Raw genomic sequence first — 22,875 nt, 5'->3', positions numbered from 1 at the left:
GGCCACTGCACTCCAGTCTGAGCGACAGAGTGAGACTCCGACTCAAAAAAAAAAAAAAATTTACCACGTACACATATCACCTGGGGATCTTGTTTCCACACAGATTTGGTGTCAGTAGGGCTGGGTGGGGCATGGCAGTCTGCATTTCTGACAAGCTGCAGGGGACGCCAATGCTGCTGGCCTGTGGACCCAGCTCTGAGTAGCAAGACCCTGGAGGGGAGTGTGTGCTAGGGGCAGGGGTGTGAGGGTGGAAAGATCAGCTGGCATAATCGCTCCTCTCAAGAAGGTTAGAACCTTCTTCGTAGAGAAGATTAAGACAAGAACACAGGGGATGGTGTAAGAAAAAAGGTGCATACCAGGGCCATGGAGGAACAAACGCAGGACAACTGAATAGATACCAAGCAGGGACTTTCTTCTGGGCTAGGACAATGCACTGAGCTCTGGGATGGTAGGCTCCCAGAGGCTCCTGGGAAGAGCAACAGAGGCTCCCGGGAGGACTGAGGGCACAGGAAGGTGGGACAGAGTGGGGAGGTGAGAATTCCAGTTATGACTAGAGTTCACAGAACCCACGGTCTGTTGACTGGGACCCAGAGAAGGGCTTCCCAAGAGACAGGGGGTTGTGATGAACCATGAAGACAGAGGAAGTTTTGACAGTGGAGAGAGAAAGTTATTTCAGCGAGAAAAAAAAGTTTAACCAAGGTTCTGGAATACAACAGGGCAAAGAAAGTTTGGGGATGAACACATTATCCTATTTTTCCCATCTGGACATGGGATGAAAATTATGCTTGAAGCCATGTTTTAGAACAACAATCCTCAATACATATAAATATCATTTTTAGACACAGGGTCTTGCTCTGTCGCCTAGACTGGGATACAGTGGTGCATTCATAGCTCACTGTAGTCTCAAACTCCTGAGCTCAAGTGATCCTCCTGCTTCAGCCTGGGACTCGGGCATGCCACTATGCCAAGCTAATTTAAAAAAAAATTTTTGTTTTTGTAAGGACAAGGTCTCTCTATGCTACCAAGGCTGCTCTCAAACTCCTAGCCTCATGTGATCCTCCTGACTTGGTCTCCTAAAGTGCTGGGATTATCCATGTGAACCACCATACCTGGCCCTTGAGTTATATTAACAAAATCACGTAGGAAGTGGAAAAAGATAATAACACTGGGGTGCTATCTCCAGAGATTCTGATGTTAGTCTGAGTTGGATCTTGGAATCCACATGTTTTAAATTCACCTTGTTTTTAATTAGATCATAAGTATGTGTAGCCAGATTTGGAAACCATCATCCTAGAGCAGTGATTCTCAAAGTGTGCCTTGGTGGCAGTGGCAACATCCCCTGGGAATGTGTAGAAAATACACATTCTCAGGCACCACCCCGGACACACTGACTCACACTCAGGAGGGGCCCGGATTCTGTGGTTTGTTGTTGCTGTTGTTTTTCCTGTGGGTCCTAATTCATCCTTCCTGCTGCTCTTGTACTTGTTTCCATCAATTTCATTCCTGTTCCTTCTCCCTACACTTTCTTCCTCTAGCTTATCTGGTTTTGTGCACCCATTGTAGAGACTGGCATTCTGCATTTCGGTCATCACCAGGATTCTTAGAAATAGTGATCTGAGCCAGGCGCGGTGGCTCATGCCTGCAATCTCAGGATTTCCTGAGCCCAGGAGTTCAAGACCAGCCTGGACAACATAGTGAGACCCTATCTGTACAAAAAAAATCAAAAAATTAGCTGGATGTGGTGGCATACACCTATGGTTCCAGCTACTTAAAAGGCTGAGGCAGAAGGATCCCTGAGCCCAGGAGGTAAAGGTCGAGGTAGCCGTGATTGTGCCGCTGCACTCCAGCCTGGGCAACAGAGTGAGATGCTGACTCGAAAGAAAGAAAGAGAGAAAAGAAAAGAAAAGGTGTGAACTCATTCCACTACCTCATGATGCGTGCCTTCCTTAGTTGGTGATTAGTGCCATTTTTCCTCCATGCTTCCGTATTTGTCTTTGAGAACCTTTCTGTCACTGCTATCTTTTAAAGCCTTTTCTGAATCTCATGATATGGGCACCAGCAGGCTCCATCTAGAACACCTTCTTCCGCACTTTTCTTCAGTTTCCTCGTGCCTGTCTATCCAGTCCTTTATCATCATCCCTTCTTTCTTTTTTTATTCTTTTAACTGCTTTAGTTTATTCTTTTCCCACAGTATCACGACCATTATCATTGCTTCACCTAACTTCTCTGCAGTGACTTCTTTTTTGTTTGCTTGTTGGATTTTTAAAAATTTAATTTTGTTTTAGATTCTGATGATACCAGTGCATGTTTGTTATGTGAACTTGTTGCCTACTGGGGAGAACTGGGCTTCAGGTGGCCCGTTCCCCAGATAGTGAACATTATACCTAGTAGGCGACTCCTGAATCCTAACCCCTTCTCCCACCTACTCCCTTATTGTTGTTCCCACTGTGTATTATTTCTATCTTTGTGGCCATTTAGCTCTCCCATGTAAGTGAGAACATGTGGTGTTTGGTTTTCTGTTTCTGAGTTAGTTCACTTAGGATGATGTTCTCCAGCTCCATCCATGTTGCTACAAAAAACATGATTTTGTTCTTTTTTATGACTATATGCTATTCCATGGTGTATATATACCACATTTTCTTTATCTAGTGAATCCTTGATGGGCACTTACATTGGATTCATGATTTTTCAATTGTGAGTAGTGTTGCAATGAACATACAAGTACAGATATCTTTTTTACATAATGATTTATTTTCCCTTGGGTAGATACCCAGTAGTGAGATTGCTGGGTTATATGGTATTTTGATTTTTAGTTATTTGAGAAATCTCTGTACTGTTTTCCATAGAAATTGAGTTTACAATCCCACCAACAGTGGATGAGCTTTCCTTTTTCTCTGCATCCGTGCCAACATTTGTTGTTCTTTGACTTTTTAATAATAGCCATTGTGGTTTTAATTTGCATTTCTCTGATGATTGGTGATGTTGAATATTTTGTCATATGTTTGTTGGCTGCTTGTATGTCTTCTTTTGAGAAGTATGTATTCGTGTCCTTTGCTCACTTTTTGATGAGGTTGTTTATTTTTTTGATGGTGGGTTGAGTTCCTTGTAGATTCTAGATATTTATCCTTTGTTTGAGGCATAATTTGCAAATTATGTAGGTTTTCTGTGCATTCTGCTGATTATATCTTTTGTTGTTCCAAAGGTTTTTAGTTCAATTAAGTCCCATTTATCTGTTTTTATTTTTGTTGCATTTACTTTTGGGGTCTTTGTCATAAATTCTTTGCCCTGGCCAGCGTCCAGAGTTTTTCCTAGGTTTTTTTCTAGGATTTTTATAGTTTCTGGTCTTATGCTTATGTCTTTAGTCCATCTTCAATCAATTTTTGTATATCGTGAGAGATAGGGGTCCAGTTTTATTCTTTTGCATATGACTAGTCAATTTTTCTAGCACCATTTATTAAATACAGTGTCCTTTCCCCATTATTTATTTTTGTCAGCTTTGTCAAAGATCAGTTGATTGTAGGTATGTGACTTTATTCCTGGGCTCTCTATTCTGTTCCACTGATCCATCTATTCTTATACCAGCCCATGCTGTTTTTATTACTATAATCTTGTAATATAATTTGAAATCTCACAGTGTGATGCCTCTTTCTTCTTTTTACTTAGGATTTCTTTGGCTATTCAGGATCTTTTGGGGTTCCATTTTGGGTTTTTTAGGATTTTTTTTTCTAGTGTTGTGAAGAATGATGTTGGTATTTTGGTAAGGATCACGTTGAATCTGTAGATTGCTTTGGGGAGTATGGTCATTTTATTGATATTGATTCTTCCAACCCATGAGCATAAGATGTTCTTCCATTTGTTTGTGTCCTCTACGATTTCTTTCATCAGGGTTTTATAGTTTTCCATACAGAGATCTTTCATTTCTTGGTTAAGCGTATTCCTAGGTATTTTATTTTGTGTGTGTGGTTATTGTAAATGGGATCGAGTTCATGATTTGGTTCTCAGCTTGAGCATTATTGGTGTATAGAAATGCTGCTAATTTTTGTACATTGATTTTGTATCCTAAAACTTTACTGAAGTAGTTTATCAGGGCTAAGGGTCTCTTGGAACAGTTGTTAGGTTTTTCTAGGTATACCATCATGTCATCAGTGAGCAGAGATCATTTGATCTCTTTCTTGCTGATCTGAATGCCTTTTATTTCTCTCTCTTACTGGATTGTTCTTGCTAGGACATCCAGTACGATGTTGAAGAGGGGTGGTCACAGTCTGTTTTGGCAAACCCTTTGGTGATCCTTCTGCATGTCCAAGTGTGAGAAGTGATGTTCTGGAGCCCTGCTAGTCCAAGTGTGCCTGCTGGATGCTTACTGCACACCCAGCATCTCAGGTCTCACCTAGGGATATTGAGTCAGCATTGCAGCTTATCAACATCCTAAGGTGATGGATGTGTGTGTTAAAGTTTGAGAAGCACATTGAATTCCAGAGTGAGAAATTTCCATTTTTTTAGATACTCATGGGAATCACAGAAGGTTATAGAGTGGTGGCATAACTCTTAGAGCTCTAGGAAGGACAATTTGCTAAATGAATGTGAGACAGATGGAATAAAACACACCCTGCACAATATACTTTATGTGATCCTGCAGGACTATCACAGAAGGAAGATCCAGGGGTATCCACTTGCCACACATATCTCCCAGACCGTCTTCCCTTGTTCTTTCCTTCTTCCATGCTCCAGTGATGAACAGTGCCTAGCACCTGAGGTCTAAGCCTGCGTTGTGATCCGGAGCGCCTTTGACAGTGGAATCCTGCCAGCTACTGCAACCACAAAGGGAGTCATCTCAGTAGGGCATGACACTCAGGCCTCAGCGCTGCTTGTATAATATTTCTGATAATAAGAGCCTCAATGAAGCCTCCTTTAAAAGGCCTTCTCTGTTAATTTGGCACAGGGAAAAAAGCCAGCACATTATACCAGGTTTTCCAGTCATCCTGCCTATACTGCATAGACTCTTTGAATAGATGTTCGTAATGAGATTATTCAAAATGGGATTCATTACCTGACTTAAGATTGATTGCTTTTTAACTAGAGATATAAGGCTACACACGCTGGCCCCAGTGTCGTGGCTGCTCACATCCTCATTCCAGGTCAGGTCCAGGAAGCCCAGGCAAAGCCATGCTGGGTGAGCCCAGGGCTCGTGGGCAAGGTAAACGGAGCAAATGGTGTGGCCTCATCAGAACTGGTGCCTGGAATCCCTGGCTTTACCGCTGCCTTCTGCCACCACCGTCTCCCTGTGGGGAGCACGGGCCAGTTACCTCCCTGCTGGCATAGTTGGAAAGACTCCAAGGGCCCCAAAGGCCAAGTTGCTGTAATTGAGCTGCGCTTGACTCTGATGGACATGAAAGAAAGCATGCGGCTAGTTCCTGCTCACACTCTGGTCCCAAGCCTTCCCACGGGACTTGTGGCTGGGAATGCATGGGGCCATCTGCTCTGCTGGGCAAGGACCTCAAGGCAAAGTCATGGCTCAGCGCCCCAGCACCCGATGCCAACCTGTATTTTCCATTGTCATACGTTCCTTCACAAGCCTTGCACAAAACAGACAAGGGGGACAGGGCCCTGGACTCATTGGCAGACAGAAGCCATGACACTCAGGACACCCAGCCATGCACACTAGTTTACAGTGCTGCCTGGTCTCACAAGTTCTGCCGTCTGCTCTGGGTCCTCCCAGGTCTTCATTTTCCACGTTGGGGTCACCCCTGCCGGTCTGCAGGAGGTCATGTCTGTGCAGTCACCTCTAACAATGCCATTAACCACTGCCTGTCCTGTGTTCTCTGTCCTCTCCACTTCCCCCTAGACTCTTCCTCCAGTGTGTAATATGGAAAATATTGCTGGTGGTGGCTCTCCACAAGACAACAATTTTAAGTAGATGATGCTTACATGGATAACAGGAAAAAGCAAAATGGGGGAGGGGAGCAAATTGATAATTGTAGATTAGGAGGAAGCATAGTCAGCAAGCAAAACAAAAGCCAAATTCAGGGGGTAATAGGCATGACATGCTAGAATTGCTCAGAGTGAGATATCCTCATATATAAGTCCTAATCCCCAAGGTTTAGCTTCTTCGTGTGTGGTGGAAGCATATCCAACATGGCACATTCAATCTGTTTGTTTAAAGATTTCACATTTTAAAAGCAAAGGGAACTGAACTATCATGACAGATATTTTTCTCCACTGCTTTAGTAGCTAACAGGGGAAAATGTCATCGTGGGTTATACTATTATTGCCCTGGACAAGTACAGGACAAGCCACTAGCTTAAATTCTCGCTATTATTTTAATTTGCATGTAAACCTTGTCAGATAGTTAGACATATTTTCAAAAATGCAAACTAATGGCCATCATCATCTGATGATCCTGAGACGAATGTGACAATGACAACGTGCTGTTAAAGGTCCTGTTTGCACTATCAAAATAATGAGGCCGTGGCCCAGGCTGGCTGATGGCTGACTCTCTTCTAGTCAATATAGATCACCACTTGGGTGACACTACACACAGAGCTGATGTCAGCTGCTTATGTAGCTGCAAAAAGTCATATTTCTCCCTTTTTGTGAATGTACAATGGGACAACTTTCTTTGTGTCTGATGACCTTCCAACTTCACACTGATGATAGCTCAAACACCAGCCTGCAAGCCTTCCCAGAGTACTGGGGGCTACCCACATGGCATCTTCTATGACTTGCAGGTAAAATCTTGCCATGTGGAGTCTTTCCCCACATACCGAGTGCCCATGAATATGTGTTCTGGGAGTGACCAGGAGTGGGATTTTAGGACATGGCCTTTCTTCTGGAAAATCTGCTCTGCCTTCTACCTCCTCTTAAGTTTGAGGCTCCTTGTAGGACTGGATAGCTCTAGAGACTAGTGAATTTTCATTTCTGTCCTGCTGAAGTCTCAAAAGTTAGGTCAATGAGTTCCATTTGCTCTTGCCTGGGCCAGGGGCCACTAGAAATGTCAATACGATATTCCTAGATATTCCTAAATGGCACATAAATTTTGTGGAATTACTGACTAGGGGTCCTAAGGTTGCTGGGTTTTGTTATTATTAGTTGATGTGGTTGTTTCTTCATTGTAAATTATCACAGAAAACAACCAAGACTCTTATCTGAAATAATTATTAATAAAGTCATGCACTGCCTCACGAGAGATATGAATTCTGAGACACGTCTTTGAGTGGTTTCACTGTTGTGTGAACATCTAGAGTGTCATTACACAAACCTAGATGGTCTAGGCTCCTACACTCCTAGGCTACATGGTCTTGCCTGTTGTTCCGAGGCTACACACTTACACAGCATGTTGCTGTACTAAATACTATAGGCAATTATAACACAACCATGAATATTATGCATCTAAATATAGAAAAGGTACAGTAAAAATATGGATTGTGATCTTGTGGAACCACCATACTATATGCAGACCATCATTGACTGAAACATAATTATGCAGGGCACGACTGTGTTAAGTGTTCATTGCTGGAATATGCTGAAATTGCAGGAATTGGCCAAAGGTTTCAGGGAGAGAGAAAATATCTTGTACATTAATATATCTTAAAAGTGTATGAAAAACATAAGTGCGCTTTTCCAGATGACTGTAGTTGCTAAAATGGCCACTCCTTTTCTTTTTCTAATCACATAAGTAAGCCATGAGTCCTTTCTCACTATAAAAAATCAAATAGTTACATAAACTTATAGAGCAAAATTTGAAAGCTGTTCTCATTTCCTCTTCAAAAAAGTGGGCACTTTCTTCTAGTTCTTTGCCTATGATTTTATAACATTCGTACATATCTTTAAAAACGTAAATGGGATGCGGGGCACTGTGGATCACGCCTAGAATCCCAGCATTTTGGGATGTCAAGGCTAGAGGATTGCCTGAGCCCAGGAATTTGAGACCAGCCTGAGTTACATGGTGAGATCTCGTCTCTACAACACATTGCAAAAATTAGCTGGGCGTGGTAGTGCACACCTGTAGTCTTAGGTACTTAGAAGGCTGAGGCAGAAGGATTGCTTGAACCCAGCAGGTCAAAGCTGTGGTAGCCGTGGTCATGCCACTGCACTCCAGCCTGGACAACAGATACCCTAACTCAAACAACAACAACAACCAAACAAAAACCAACATAAATAGGATGATGAATGTATGCCTTGCTCTGAAACTCACTTTGACCATTAAATATGACTTAAAAGTGTTTTCCATGTCAGTACATATAACTCTGTCCTCATCCTCTTTCACAGATGCCTAATGCTCCATCTTAAGGATACATCATCGTTTACTTTACACATTATTCTGTTGGATAATATTATGGTTTTGTGTATTTTTCCTGTTTCAAGCAAGTCAGAATATCCTGGAGCCCATGTACAAACACATCTTTAGGATGACTTTCTGGAGCAGAATTTATTTTCCAGTTTTAATAACTGCAGCTGTTTCCCTGTGCTGCCAGCTTCCCAGTGGCATTGCAGTGATATCGCTGCATTCCCAATGGTTCTGCAGAGTCACAGGCAGGGTCCTCTTTCAAAAATGTCCTCCAAGAGGCCATGGGCTCACGACTTTGGAACCAAACACCCCTAAGTTTACATCCCAGGCAACTGACGCTTTGCCCCCTGGAGAGCTACCACATCTGTTAAAGCTTCAATATTCTCACTCATGAAATGAGGACACCATTACGAATTCTTGGGAGTTGTTGGGAGGATAGATGTGATGATGTTTAACAACCACTCAGCACATAGTAGGTGCCTGATAAGACAGAGTTGCTGTGAAGAGGACCAGACATGACCTGAATTCAATTCCAGAACCGGAGAGAAGGAATACAGTAACCAATAGTTTGCAGAAAGAGAAGCAAAATCCCATGAAGAAAAGTATTCAGATGAAAATATATATGCCATGTTTTGTTGGTTTTGAACTCCATCAGCATTTCTGTCTCCTTATTAAAATATGATCAACTGGGCCTTATGGTGGTGCTTGTAGTCCTAGCTACTCTGGAGGTCGAGGCGGGAGGATCTCCTAAGACCAGGAGTTCAAGGCCAGCCTGGGGAAGACAGCAAGACCGTCATCCTTAAAATATATGTATATATGAAAAGCCACCAATTATATTGACTTCTTCAACCCTTGATCTCCATCTGAAATTCAGTCTGAAGAGGCAAACTTAAACCAGACAGCATTTCTTGTTTACTTCTGCATGTTTTGTGTATAGAGGCTTATGCAAGGAATTATGCTTTGTTAACATTCTAATTTTCCAGGTTAATATTAGGAAAAACTTGCGTCCCCTGAGCACACACTAATGTAGATGTCCAATCTAAGTTATCACATAGTCTTCCAGCTTCTCCAAGAAACTTGTTTGTCCTTGTCCCACTTCCCATAGCCTTGGTGGCTGGGTTGTCCTATGGTTAGCTCCTCCTCAGCTTTTTGGCTTTGTATATGGGGTGCTTGCTGGTGCCAGGGGGCCTTCATATTGGGGGGGTCTTCTAAGGGAACACTTTTATTTTGAAATTAATCTACCTCACTTTATTTCCCAGCTTTTGGCTCTCATAGCAAAACTGTGCAGGCAGTTGGTCACTCGGATTCTGATGGAAAGAGCTGTCACAGGAGCTTGAGTCATAGCTGAGGCAGGATGCTTGTTCATTGCCGAGAAACCACCTGGGACTCACCAATGAGGACTCGTTCCAAATCTCCATGTCCAGGACTGTTGCCCCAAGCCTGCCCCACTTGTATCATTATTTCTCTCAGCTGCCAGCCCAAAAGAGAAGCAGAGGCAAATTAAAAGGGATAGGTATGGGGATCCCCTTTTTAAAATTTAAAAAAAAATTTTTTTGAGTTGGAGTCCCACCCTGTTGCCCAGGCTGGAATGCAGTGGCACACTTATGGCCACCTCAGCATCGACCTGCTGGGCTCAGTCAATCCTTCTGCCTCAACCTTCCAAGTAGCCAGAACTACAGGTACACGCTACCATGACCGGCTAATTTTTGATATATTGTGGAGATGAAGTCTCACCAAGTTGCCCAGGCTGGTCTTGAACATGCGGGCTCAGGCAATCCACTCACCTCGGCCTCCCAAAGTGCTGGGATTATAGACTGAGGCACTTAGCCCGGCCGGAATCCCCTTTATTAAAATTTAGCTCTTCATGATTTTAATAAGAAGGACACAGAAACAGTACTGAAATTCAAGGCCAACAAGTGTTGCCCAGGCAGGGCCTTGGTAGAGGGCGGCATGGTATGGAGTGGAGACAGCCTTGTCAGCTGAGCACCATCTCTGGCCCACTCCACCCCACCGTTCACCAGGGATGTGATCTTGGGAATGTCACATGATCTTGGGAATGTGTGACCTGTGTACACTTCCCTCACCTCACCAGTAAAAACAAGGCTAATTACTTGATAAAGCCAATGCGAAGATTAAGTTCTCCAAACGCGAAGCACTGGGGATCCCACGCGGTTCATGCATGTGAACTGCTGGGATTTGCATCCAAGAACTGGGACAGGCAGCACCATTTCAGACCCAATGCTCCACCACTTGTGACCTGCATGACCTTGAACTTAAGCCCTCCTGAACATGCCTTCTCACATGGTCAGGGGAGTCTTTTGAGGAATGACAGATAATATTAATGGAAATTGGCATTTAGAAGGTGCTCCTCATAGTTGTCATATCAGCTCGTATTCTTTCTGGTAAACTCTACAGCAACGTTTTTGTGCTGTGTCCAAGTCAAATTCATTACGGTATGAGTGGGTCTTGGATTCCTGTACTCATTCTGCCTTTTGGCTTCTTACAGAGTTTAGTTTTAAAATACATCCAGGTCTACAGAGGACTATCTGGTGGCAGGGAATGCCATTCCTCTTATGAGCACGTCATTATTCTACAGAGAAGGCCTCTTGCAACCCATGGACCTTGGGCCTCAGCCAGAGCAGTCATTTCTGAAGTAACAAATGGACCTAATTATACGGTGGTTTTACCTAAAAGGTCAGCCTCTGCCATGTAACTGGGGACCGGCATCACAGGAAGCTTCTAGCGTATTATATTGCACATCAATATTAACACGTGTTCTATTCCTGCTGGGTGAATGTTATTTAGAGCCCTTAGCATTTCACTTTGTGTGCACAAGCACACACACATTCACACACACAAATGTTTCTAGTAGATGCTGTGTTCAGTTGTCCCCCCAAGTCCCATAATTCTGAAAGCTGACTGCGGTATTTAGGGACTCTGATTTTGTAGGCTAGTTGCACTGTGGAAATGAGTCCTTGCTGCTTGTAAATCTAGTTCCATAATTTCATTTGGCTGAAGCAGGAGACAAGCCGCTCATTTTAATTAGAATTTCAAACAAACTGCATTATGTTGTTATGTGTTATTCCACAAGAAGATCCTACATCAAGGACAGCCGTTGATGGCGTAAAGAATCCTGTTTACACTGTCTGAGAAATAAAAATACCTCTGTTCACTTCACAAGCTCCCAACATATCCCAGGGAACAAAAAAAATGTGCTCTGGAGATCTCCAAGATAGCAGAGGTGTCAAACAAGACGCCAGGTAACAATCCCAGGGCCACGAAGGTGTGACATCGCCATGTCATTAGAGGCCAGTTGCAGGTTCCATCCTGCTCTCTGTCCCTGCTGACTTGTGCAAATCCCAGCACCCTCTGAACAAGCCATTGTCTGCCTGTTGCTCTGAGAAAGGTCCTAGACTATGTTGAAGAACAGCGAAGGCTGTGCTGCTTTAACCTGCAATTAAGTTCCCGCTGCTCTCCAAACCAATGAGTCCTTCCAAGAAGTAATCTAATTTATTTTTTCCATTTTCTAAATAATGCCAGGGTAAGCGTGTTCATCATTTTAGACTCACTGATTCTAATTCCTAATTCCGACTTGTTTGTTCAGCAGAAGGTAAACAGCCCCCAGCTATTCCCCACCCTCATTTATTTGGAAAGAGAGAGTTTCAGTGAGAGAAGATAAATGGCATGTCAAACCTGGTTTGGAGGGGCTACCACAGAGTAATTCCTGGTTTTCTATGCCTGTTTCCAGCTGCTGTGGCCCAGTGTGACTCTGGCAGCTGTGTGCTGGCTTGGCTGAGCTGCTATTTAGTCAAATCAGATCAATACTTGTAAGCATTTGTTTGATATAATAATTTCAGACTAGTCCAAGGATTCACACATTGAACCACATGGATGGAGATGACTGGTTTCCAGCTATCTATCTGTGCACACAAGATCAGCTGGTTGATGCCTGTAATCCTAAGATCCCCCAGAAAGTAAGAACAAGGCCTCAGTTAGAGGGCTGGGGAACTCCAGCAGCTCTGGGGATGAATCAACTCAATCCCACAAACATTTATTGGGTGCTACTATAGACAAGGAAACATAGAGTATATAAAGATCAGCAAGACACAGTCCCAATTCTCAAGTATAATTTAACACCAGGTTATAAAAACATCAGTAGTTAATTAATTATTATTTAGACTTGGCCTTGTTCCAAAAGGATTTAAGATGTAAGAATACTTGTGAAAATTCATGCAACAGGTCAAAATGAAATAAAATAAGATTATGTGAGAAGGGTTTAGGGAAAATTAAAGGTGGGGAAGTTAAAATAAAACCAGAAGTGAAATTAGTTTAGAAAATATAAAGCATAAAAAATAATGTTACCTTACCAGTGATATGTCATAAATTTGTCTCAGAGCTTCCTGAAAACTTGCACAAAACTGGAAACAAAATGGATTTATTGTATGATTGACAATGTTGATGTGGATCTTACTCATGAAGAGAAAGTCTATACCAAGAACAGAAACAACATAGGTCTTTCTCTCACATAAAGATGACTTTGCTTTGTTCTGTAACATACTTGTAAAGAATACTTGTAAAGAATGATTTTCATAGGCTGGTAGCAAGGGTTGTTTTGTTGCTTATGTAACAGCCATTCCTTGTGCAGCAACATTTGGGATCCACTGGCTTAACTCGTCAAGTAGGTAAAAGCAAGAACAGCAAGTAGATTTCAGCTCCTGCCCTAAACCTTGTTCATTGGCAACGACTGTACATGGGCTTTGCTGAGGTCACATCCAGGCTCCCTGGTAGACTGCTCTGATTCATCTATATCATCTACACTGGAAAAGGGGACAATATCACGCATTGGCCATTCCTGCGTTGAAGTAGATCCTGAAACTAAAGAAACAGTGAATTAAAAAACAGAATAGATCCTTCCAAAATAGGAGAGAAGGTGAAAGTACAGAAATATAGTCATATAGTGAAAGGTATTGAAAGAAATAAAGAGGCTGAGGTGAGTGAATTGCCTGAGCCCGCGGGTTCGAGACCCGCCTGGGCAACTTGGCGAGACCTCATCTCTACAATAAATCAAAAACCAGCTGGACGTGGTAGCGTGTGCCTGTAGTTCCAGCAGCTTGGAAGGCTGAGGTGGAAGGATTGCAGGAGCTCAGCAGGTCGAGGCTGCAGTGGCCGGAGCGGCCACTGCACTCCAGTCTGGATGACAGAGTGAGACTCCAACTCAAAAAAAGAAAGAAAGAAAGAAAGCAAACATAGAGAAATCACAAAATAAAATGGTAAAAAAGATCAAATATGTTCATGAAGATGATAAGTGCAATTAGGAAAAATCCCCTTCATTAAAAGAAAATATCTTTAGATTGTATAAGAAGAGAAGATAAATCCATCTATGTGACATTTTCTGAATGACATCTACCTGACACAAAATTACTAAATAAAAAATATATTAAATAATTTTAAAAGTGTGCAAGTATATCAGCCAAGTGCAATAAAAAGGAATCCCAAAACTAATAACAAATATGATGGAAATTAAAGTAGAAATATTAAATGGGATGAAGATGTCAAGTCAGAGAGAATATTTCATAATGAATATAAAACTGTTATGAAATTTTATTCATCAGATAACATTATATCAACATATGAAAAGTGAAATCTGCTATAAGTTAAGAGTAATGAACAGAAGTACAATATTAATGGGGAGCTTTAACATACCTCTTTCTCTTTTTGACAAGCTAATAAAAAAATAAGTCAAAGTTTATAATATACAAACATGGAATTTACCTTTATTTCCAATACCAATAAAAATCGACTGAAAGGTAAATAAAAAGTTTACACATGCATCAGTAAAATTACAAAAAACCAAAGGTATGCAGTTCACACTTTGATGACAAAGGACTCATTTATTGACTCAAGAAGAAAATTAACACTTTTAAAACAATTAGAAATTACCAATAAGAATAGGGCATTTCATAAATGCCCTACAATTGGTATGACCATGGGAGGAATGTCATCTTCAGAGGTAAGGTTAAGGTGACATTGAGGGCCATATGATTTCATCACAGGAGACCTGCCTGTGTCTTTTATGTTTCTTCTTCTTCCAAAGAAAATGTCTTGGATTCAAATTCTACTTCTGAAGTTTCAGTGATATTTCTCTCCATTCTTCTTAATTTGGTTTTGGTGAAAATGTTAAAATTGTTCTGCAATGTTAACAGAATGAAAAACGAAGTCACAGACTGGGAGGAAAATATTTGTAAAACATATGTCTGATAAAGGACTTGTATCCAAAATACACAAGAAACCTTTTAAAACTCAACATTAAGAAAGCAAACAACCTAATTAGCAAATGGGCAAAAGATCTGAGACAGACACTTCACTTCAGAAGATATACAGATGGCCAATAAGCATATAAAAGATGCCCAGCATCATTTATCATTAGGGAAATGCAAATTAAAACAAGAAAGCAACACTAGTACCTACCTATGGCTAGATTACTAAAATCAGAAAAAACCAAACAATTCCAACTGCTAGTGAGGATACAGAGCAACAGAAACTCTCATCCGTTGCTGAAAAGGCAGAATGTATAGCTACTTTGGAAGATCTTTTGGCTGTTTCTTATAAAGCTAAACATATTATCATACAATGCAGCACATGTGCACCTAGTACTTAAAATATATGTCCACATAAAAATCTGCATGCAAATGTTTATGGCAGCCAAAAACTAGAAGTAACCAAGATATCCTTCAATAGATCAGTTGATGAACAAACCATGGAATGCCTATATCATGAAACACTATTCAGTGATAAAAAGAAATGAGCTACCAAGTCATGCAAAGATATGGATGAATCTTAAATGCAAGTTCAAAGTGAAACAAGCCAGTCTGGACATGGCTATGTAACATATGATTCCTTTTATATGACATTTGAGAAAAGGTAAAACTATAGGGACAGTAGACAGATCTCTGGTTGCCTATGCTGCAGGGGTGAGCAGAGAAAGGTTGAATAGGTGAAGGACAGGTGATTTTTTTAGGGTGGTGAAATGATTTTGAATGATACTATAAAGGTGGATCATGGCACGATTCGTTTCTCAAAACTCATAGAACTTTGTAGCAAAAAGAGTGAACTTTGATGTATGTGGATTTAACAAAAAAATATCATCAGGCAGTTGTGGCATCCCAGGAGGGAATGAAAAAGGAATCTAACTGCACTATAAGTATCTGAAACAACCTTACTAAAGAAGGTCGGGGGAGAAGAGACAGACCTAAGTAACTCTGGAAGAGAGTGGAGTCTGCAAGACAAATGGAACTGCACAGAAACACTATACTGGAATTGATAAAGTTGTTCTTCGTGGAAGGAAAAATATTCCTGCATACTGGAATTGAACAGTAACAGTAAATGGATGGCTGATGTAAGCCAGGTTTCTCCATGTGGGTGTGGTGGTTTCTAGATGAATGAGGGAAGGAGGCTAGAATGAACCATGTAGGAATGGATTAGGGTTAGAGACATCAGTATGAACTCATACTTTGATTGAGAGAGAGAGAGAAGTATTAATAGATATGTGTATATCCATGAGTTAGTATACACACATCGATTTCCTTGTTCTGTTAGTTGAGAGGGGCCAAAATCAATGACAGCCCAATTGCAGCAAGAATACCTAGCACCCAGATTTCATTTATGATACCATTCTTCAATAAAGGGAACCAGAACTCCTTGAAGAAATGACTATTTCCTAAGGAAGGAAATGTACAAGATGGATCTGGAGTATCTTGCAGTGCCAGAAAGTAAAGAAGTGCTCAAAAAACATAATGGTGGTGTGTCAGAGAGAGATGAGTCAGTGGAAAGAACTGTTAATGGCCAAAACTGGAAAAACTTTAGAGTAACAAAATAAATAAAGCAGTATTGGTTATAACCAACAGGGAAAAATGCAAATCTCTCATGCAGAAGTCCACTTAATTTAGGTACCTATCCTGCCCCCAAGGAGGGGGGTATAAATCCCGCTTCACAGGTGAGGTTGCGCTTGGTGTCTTTTCTACAAAGTGTACATTCTGGATGGGGTGGAGGAAAGAGTAACTTTACAGTGGAGGAAGCTGACACAACCTCAGTGAGGTCATCAAAGTTGACACCAACAGTGATAAATGTGCTGTTGGTATGATGTGATGAGAAAGGCACTTAACTCTGTGGTCTTCCTCCCCAAAGCTCAAATCCCAGTGTGATCATGAGAATAACATCAGATAATTCCACCTGAGGGACATTATACCAAAGAGCTGACTACTACTCAAAACTGTTAAGGTCATCAAACACAAGGGAAATCAGAGGAACTGTCATAGCCAAGAAGTGCCCAAGGAGACACAACGACTGACTTTACTGTGACATCCTGCATGGAATCCTAGAACAAGAAAATAAAAGGAATCTGAATAAAGTCCGGGCTTGAGTTCCCGGTATTATCAATGTTGGCCCATTCATCATGACAAATGGACCACACTAAGGTAAGATGTCAATAGGGGTGAGTGGGGTTGAGAGCTATGGCAACTCTCTGAATTCAAAACTTTTCTGTAAATCTAGATCTCTTCAGAAATTTTTTCTAAAACTAAATGTGTATTTAAAAACCTCTAATAAGAACTAAATCTCTGTAGTGCAATATCTCTGGATTCCATTACAAGGATGTGACTTTGACTTTGTACTTGCCTTCTCTAGCGCTACCTAGCCACTGACCAGAATGAACAAAGTCACAGCCTGGGTCACCCAGTGCTGGGCTCTGAACCTGAGCCAACTGAACTGAAACCTCGACGCCACATTTGTTTACTGCTTTTGACATTCCTTATACCATCCTGGTTGAATAATCTTAAACTAAATCACCAATCCCCAAATGCTGCCGTCCCAAAGGGACTGCAACTATTACCTACCCACTTCCTCCCCACCAGATTCCTCAGACATGGACACCTGCAGGACTCAGTGGAGGGAAGGTGTGGGAAGTAGGGGGGCGGTGAGTGAGAGGGGTGGGCAACACAAAGACATGTGATTATCTGTTAATTTCCCCTAATGGAGCTCCCTCCTTCTTCCTGCTAGGAGCTTCCTGCATGCTGAGTAGCCAGGGCCAGGCTACTGAGGATAGAGTTGGTTAACCAAATTAACCAAGTGCTTTGCCTGTGTGTGTTTACTTCCCACTGTTTTCTCATTGTCCATTTTAGTGCTTGTAAACATATTTCAAAGGTAGTGACAGCCACCAGCTCCAAGCCTTTGACATGCCACCATACAACAGGAGGCACAAATACGTTCGCATGCAAAAGTGTCAAAAGGTCTGCAAGAAATCTCATTAGACTGTTGACGGTGGCTACCTCTGGGAGGAAGAAAGGGAAGAAGTAAGGAAAAAAAAAGTTCTATTCTTGTATTTGCTTTTTACTTATATATGCAAGGATTTTTTTTTTTACATATTTCTACACTGAATTTTTTTTACAATAAACACATAGTACTTTTATAACTAAAACATATTTTGAATGCTGGATATATACTGTTAGTTAAAATTGTTGATGCTGACTTAAGAAAAAATATTTCTATTATACAATGCAGATGGAATTCAAGAATTTGGGGGGGTTATCTTATATCTATTATGCCTAAAGGTAAACTGGTATAACCTAAAAATAGGATGCCTTGGGCCTCAGAACCATACCAAGCAAAAAAAAAAAAAAAAAAAAAGCTAGACAAGATAAGGTTTCGACTAAAGGTAAGATAATGATTGAGTAGATCACAGAGAAGGAAGGTCAAAATTGCACCAGCAGCATCAAGAACTTCCACTTTTATGCTCTTGGGGCTAAAGTGTCCGGAGACTTAGTAACTTCATCCAAATTCACTTTTCTCTTCGGATTAGGAGTTGTACATTACATCTTTTTTTCCTTTTCTTCATACTGTTTTATTTCAAGTATGTTGATATAATTATTTGATTCACTCACTGGTTGAAGCATAGAGTGAAGGAAATCACAACAAAAGTACAGAAGAAATTCACCTCTTAGGTAAAGCATGATCTTGGAAGGCAGTGGTTTGTTGATGTCCTGTACATATATGTTGTTCTTGGTGTGACCTTGGGTTACTTCTTGATGGAGAGTGTTTATGACTGCCTAGAGGGGTATCTTTAGAATTATGTGTGGTGACAAAATTATGTATGTATGCTCTGAGCAATCAAGGGGCAAAATAGCAGAAAATGTGGGTGTTTCTTCCCAGATATGTATACAATTCTAGAAAAGCCATATATAAAAAGAAGTCATTTATCTGCTTTAAGGGAGCTTCCCTAATCTATGGGGATAGTCTCATTAGCAGTCATGGTTCTATTCTGTGATCCTGTTCTTTTGGCCATAACTACTTGAAAGACCAAATTGGACTGATTGGATATGGCCAGAAGAATAGGGTTGTATGATAAAGACTTGGGTGCTGAGGACTCACATCTTTAAATGAAGGAAAAAGACATTGCTCACTGACTGGTCAGGTATCTCTTGAACTGTCTTTATTAATTGTAGTAAAAGGTGTTCAGTGGTATGTGACGAGGTCAATACAGAATTTTCCTTCTAAAAAATAAAAGAAAGTGCAGCCGTAATGTAAATAATGATTTAATGTCCTCTCAGAAAGGTACATCCATATTAATGTGTACCCATGTACAATGTATATGTAATATCTATACGATTTTTCATAGTTCAAACAGGTATATTTGCTATATACAAAAATTGATTTCATACAATAATTAAAATAGAAAAGGAATGAATTTAGGAAGGTAATATGATAAGAATATTTCCTTTTTTTGGTGTTTTAATTTTACTGAGACATAATTTACATACAACAAATTGTACATATGTTAAGTGTACTATTTGATGCATTTTAACAAATAAATATTCCCAATACAATCAAGACAAAGCATTTTCATCATCCCCCAAAATTTATTTGTGCCCCACATTCCAGTTTGGCCCCAGGCAAACACTGATTTATCTTCGTCTCTACAGATTAGTTTAGACTTTTCTAACATTTCATACAAATACAATCATATATTATGTACCATCTTCTGTCTGGCTTCTTTCTCTCAGCATAGTGCTTTCAAACATTGATCAGATTGCTTATATGTATTAGTAACAAGTTCCTTTTATCACTGAATGGTATTCTATCATAAGGCTATATCATAATATGGTTTCCTCTCATCTGTTAGTGGGTATGTGGATTTTTCTAGTTGTTTGTTATTATTTTTAAAAACTGCTACAAACACATGTTTGCAAGTCTTTGTACGGATATACGCTTTTTATTTTTCTCAGGTAAAACCTTAGAAGTAGAATGTCTGGGTTGCATGGTAAATATATAGAAACAGCCAAGCTGTTTTCCAAGGTGACATACATCATTCTACATTCTCATTAGGATTTTTTGGGAACTTCAATTGTTCCATGTATTTGCTAACACTTGTGTCAGTCTTTTTTATTTTAGACACTTTAATGAGTGTGCAGTGGCATACATTGTGCTTTTAACTTATATTTCCCCAATGACTAATAAAATGGATATTTTATGTACTTATTGCCCATTCGTATATCTTCTTTAATAGAGTGCAGGTTCAAATCTTTTGCCCATTTTTATGGCAGTGTCTTCTAAAGATTGAATTGCAAGTGTTCTTTATGTATTGTGGTTATAAGTCCTCTGTCGTATATATGTATTATGAATGTTAGCAATGAGTTTGTGGCTTGCTCTTCTATTTTGACCAATTTATTATTTTTTTTAATGGTTAGTGCTTTTTGTATCTGATTAAGGAATCCTTGTTGACGCTAAGGTCACAAAATTTTCAGCCTATATTTTCTTCGACTGTTTATACTTTTTAGCTTGTATGTTCAAAAATATAATCATTTAACGTTTGAGCGTCAAGGTGTGAGGACGGGGGTCAAATCGTATTTGTTTTCTTCATGATCAATCATTGGCCAAAAAGACTTTAACTGCCTTCCAGACCTGGCTGAGGAGGAGGCGCCATCACGGGTGTCGACATCCGCCACAACAAGGACCGAAAGGTTGGGTGCAAAGGGCCCAAGAGCCAGGACATTTACCTGAGGCTGTTGGTTAAGCTGTACAGGTTTCTGGCCAGAAGAACCAACTCCACCTTCAACCAGGTTGTGCTGAAGAGTCGCAGCAACCAGCCGCCTCTGTCCCTTTCCCGGATGATCCGGAAAATGAAGCTTCCTGGCTGGGAAAACAAGACGGCGGTGGTCGTAGGGACCATAACAGATGACGTGCGGATTCAGGAGGTGCCCAAACTGAAGGTATGTGCCCCGCGTGTGAGCAGCCAGCCCACAGCCGCATCCTCACGGCAGGGGGCAAGATCCTCACCTTCAACCAGCTGACCCTAGACTCCCCCAAGGACCACGGCACCATCCTGCTCTCTGGTTCTCTCAAGGGCCGGGAGGTATATAGGCATTTCGGCCAGGCCCCGGGAACCCCGCAGAGCCATACCAAACCCTGCGTCCGCTCCAAGGGCCAGAAGTTCGAGCGTGCCAGTGGCCAGCGGGCCAGCCGCGGCTACAAAAACTAACCCTGGATCCTGCCCTCTTATTAAAAAGTTTTGGGATTCCCTCATTAAAAATATTTCAGACGGAAAAAAAAAAAAAAAGAAACTTTAACCATTGAAATATTTGGGCATCCTTGTCAGAAATCATGTGTGGGGCCATATCTATACTTTCATTCTGTTTTGTTGATCTCTGTTTATTCTCACAACAGCATCACTGTGTCTTGATGACTTTAGTGTGTTACAGTAAGTCTTGAAATCAAGGATTGTGAGTCCTCTAAATTTGCTCTGTTTTTCAAAATTAATCAAAGCTCTCTAACAATCAAATTTCCCATTTTGGTTGCCAAGTTGTTAGATAATAGTTGCTATGGTCACTAAGTTGCTACACAGGCAATACTACAGATTTTACCTATAAAAACTTGTCACAAACTACACCAATTTGCCAAGAGTTTTTCTGGTGTTTGCCTACTCTTGACCCACGCGTTTAATAAATTCATAATTAATTTGACTCAACTTGCTGGCATAACTTCTTCTCACTTACTCGGTCATAACAATGTAAAGATCAATTTAGGAGAAAATTTTTATTTCATCTTTATTTACTTATACATTTATTTATGTCTTCTTTAATTTCTCTCAGCAATGTTTTGTTGTTTTTGGTGTATAGGTCTTACACACAGCTTGTTAAATTATATTTCAATAGTCATATCCTTTGATAGCTTTAAAAATGTATTAATTTTTAATTTTATGAGTGCATAGTAGGTGTATATATTTATGGAGTGTGAGGGGGAACCCCCAAACACCTGAAATTATTTTTTGGAGGGCAGGCCCCTTGTAGTACAGGCCTCCCAGTAAGTGTTCTAGGAGCCCATTGGCAACAGTGTACCAGCTAACATTGTTGTGAGAGGCTGCATTCAGCTTCAGTGAATTTTTTTTTGAAGATTCTTTCAACACATTTGCCCATTTCATGATGAGTGATTTATGAGCGCATCTGCCCATACATTACTGTTCAGCAGTTTTTGACCACAAATGGCAACTCCCATGCCCCACCCTCCCTATTAATCCAATCTTGCCCGAGTGACTTTTTTTTTGTTTCTCTGGTGAAAAAAGTCCTCAAAGGGAAATGTTTTGCTGGTGTGGAAGAGGTGAAACAAAAAAAATGGCAGATGCACTAAAAGGCATTACTTTGAAAGTGACTGAAGTTTAAACATGTAAGAATAAATACACAACTTTTTATAAATAAATTCCGGGTTTTTGGGGGTCCCCCTCATACCTGAGATATTTTGATATAGGTATACAATGTGTAATAATTACATCAAGGTAATTGGGGTATACATCATCTCAAGCATTTATTATTTCTTTGTGTTTTGGACATTCCAACTCCTCTTTCTCTTTTAGTCATTTAAAAATATACAACAAATTGTTGTTGACTGTAGTCATCCCATTGTGCCATCAAACACTAGATCTTATTCATTCTATCTAGTTTTATTTTTGCATCCATTAACCCTCCCCACTTCCTCCCAACCGTCACTACACTTCCCAGCCTCCGGAACCCATCATTCTATTCTCTATCTCCATGAGTTCAATTTTAATATTTAGCTCTCACAAATGAGTGAGAACATGCAAAATTTATCTTTCTGTGCCTTATTTATTTCACTTAACATAATGTACTTCAGTTCCATCTATGTTGTTGTAAATGACAGTATCACGTTGTTTTTTATGGCTGAATAATACTCCATTGTGGATACGTACACATTTTACTTATCCATTCATTTGTTGACAGACTCCTAGTTTGATTCCAAATCTTTGCTATTGTGAATGGTTATCAATAAACATGGGAATATAGATATCTCTTCAAGACTGCACACTAATTTCCTTTCTTTGGAGGTACATACCTAGCAGTGGAATTGCTGGATCATATGGTATTTCTATTTTTAGTTTTTTGAGGAACCTCCCTAGTGGCTGTATAAATTTACATTCCCACCAACAGTGCACGAGTGCTCCCCTTTCTCTCCATCTTTACCAGCATTTGTTATTGCCTGTCTTTTGGGCAAAAGTTCCTTTGATATCTTTAATGATACATTTTAAATTA

General features: G+C 40.5%; 1 pseudogene; it reads left to right on the top strand.

The window, feature by feature from the left end:
• Window positions 1-14,248: 14,248 nt before the first annotated feature.
• Window positions 14,249-20,813, top strand: LOC103275093 (annotated as a pseudogene).
• Window positions 20,814-22,875: the final 2,062 nt, after the last annotated feature.

This window comes from Carlito syrichta, unplaced genomic scaffold (genome assembly GCF_000164805.1).
Source record: "Carlito syrichta isolate Samal-C Ts95f unplaced genomic scaffold, Tarsius_syrichta-2.0.1 Scaffold315304, whole genome shotgun sequence".
Lineage (NCBI taxonomy): Eukaryota > Metazoa > Chordata > Mammalia > Primates > Tarsiidae > Carlito > Carlito syrichta.
Note: the sequence above shows the minus strand (reverse complement) of the source record. Positions and strands in the feature narration are given on the sequence as shown.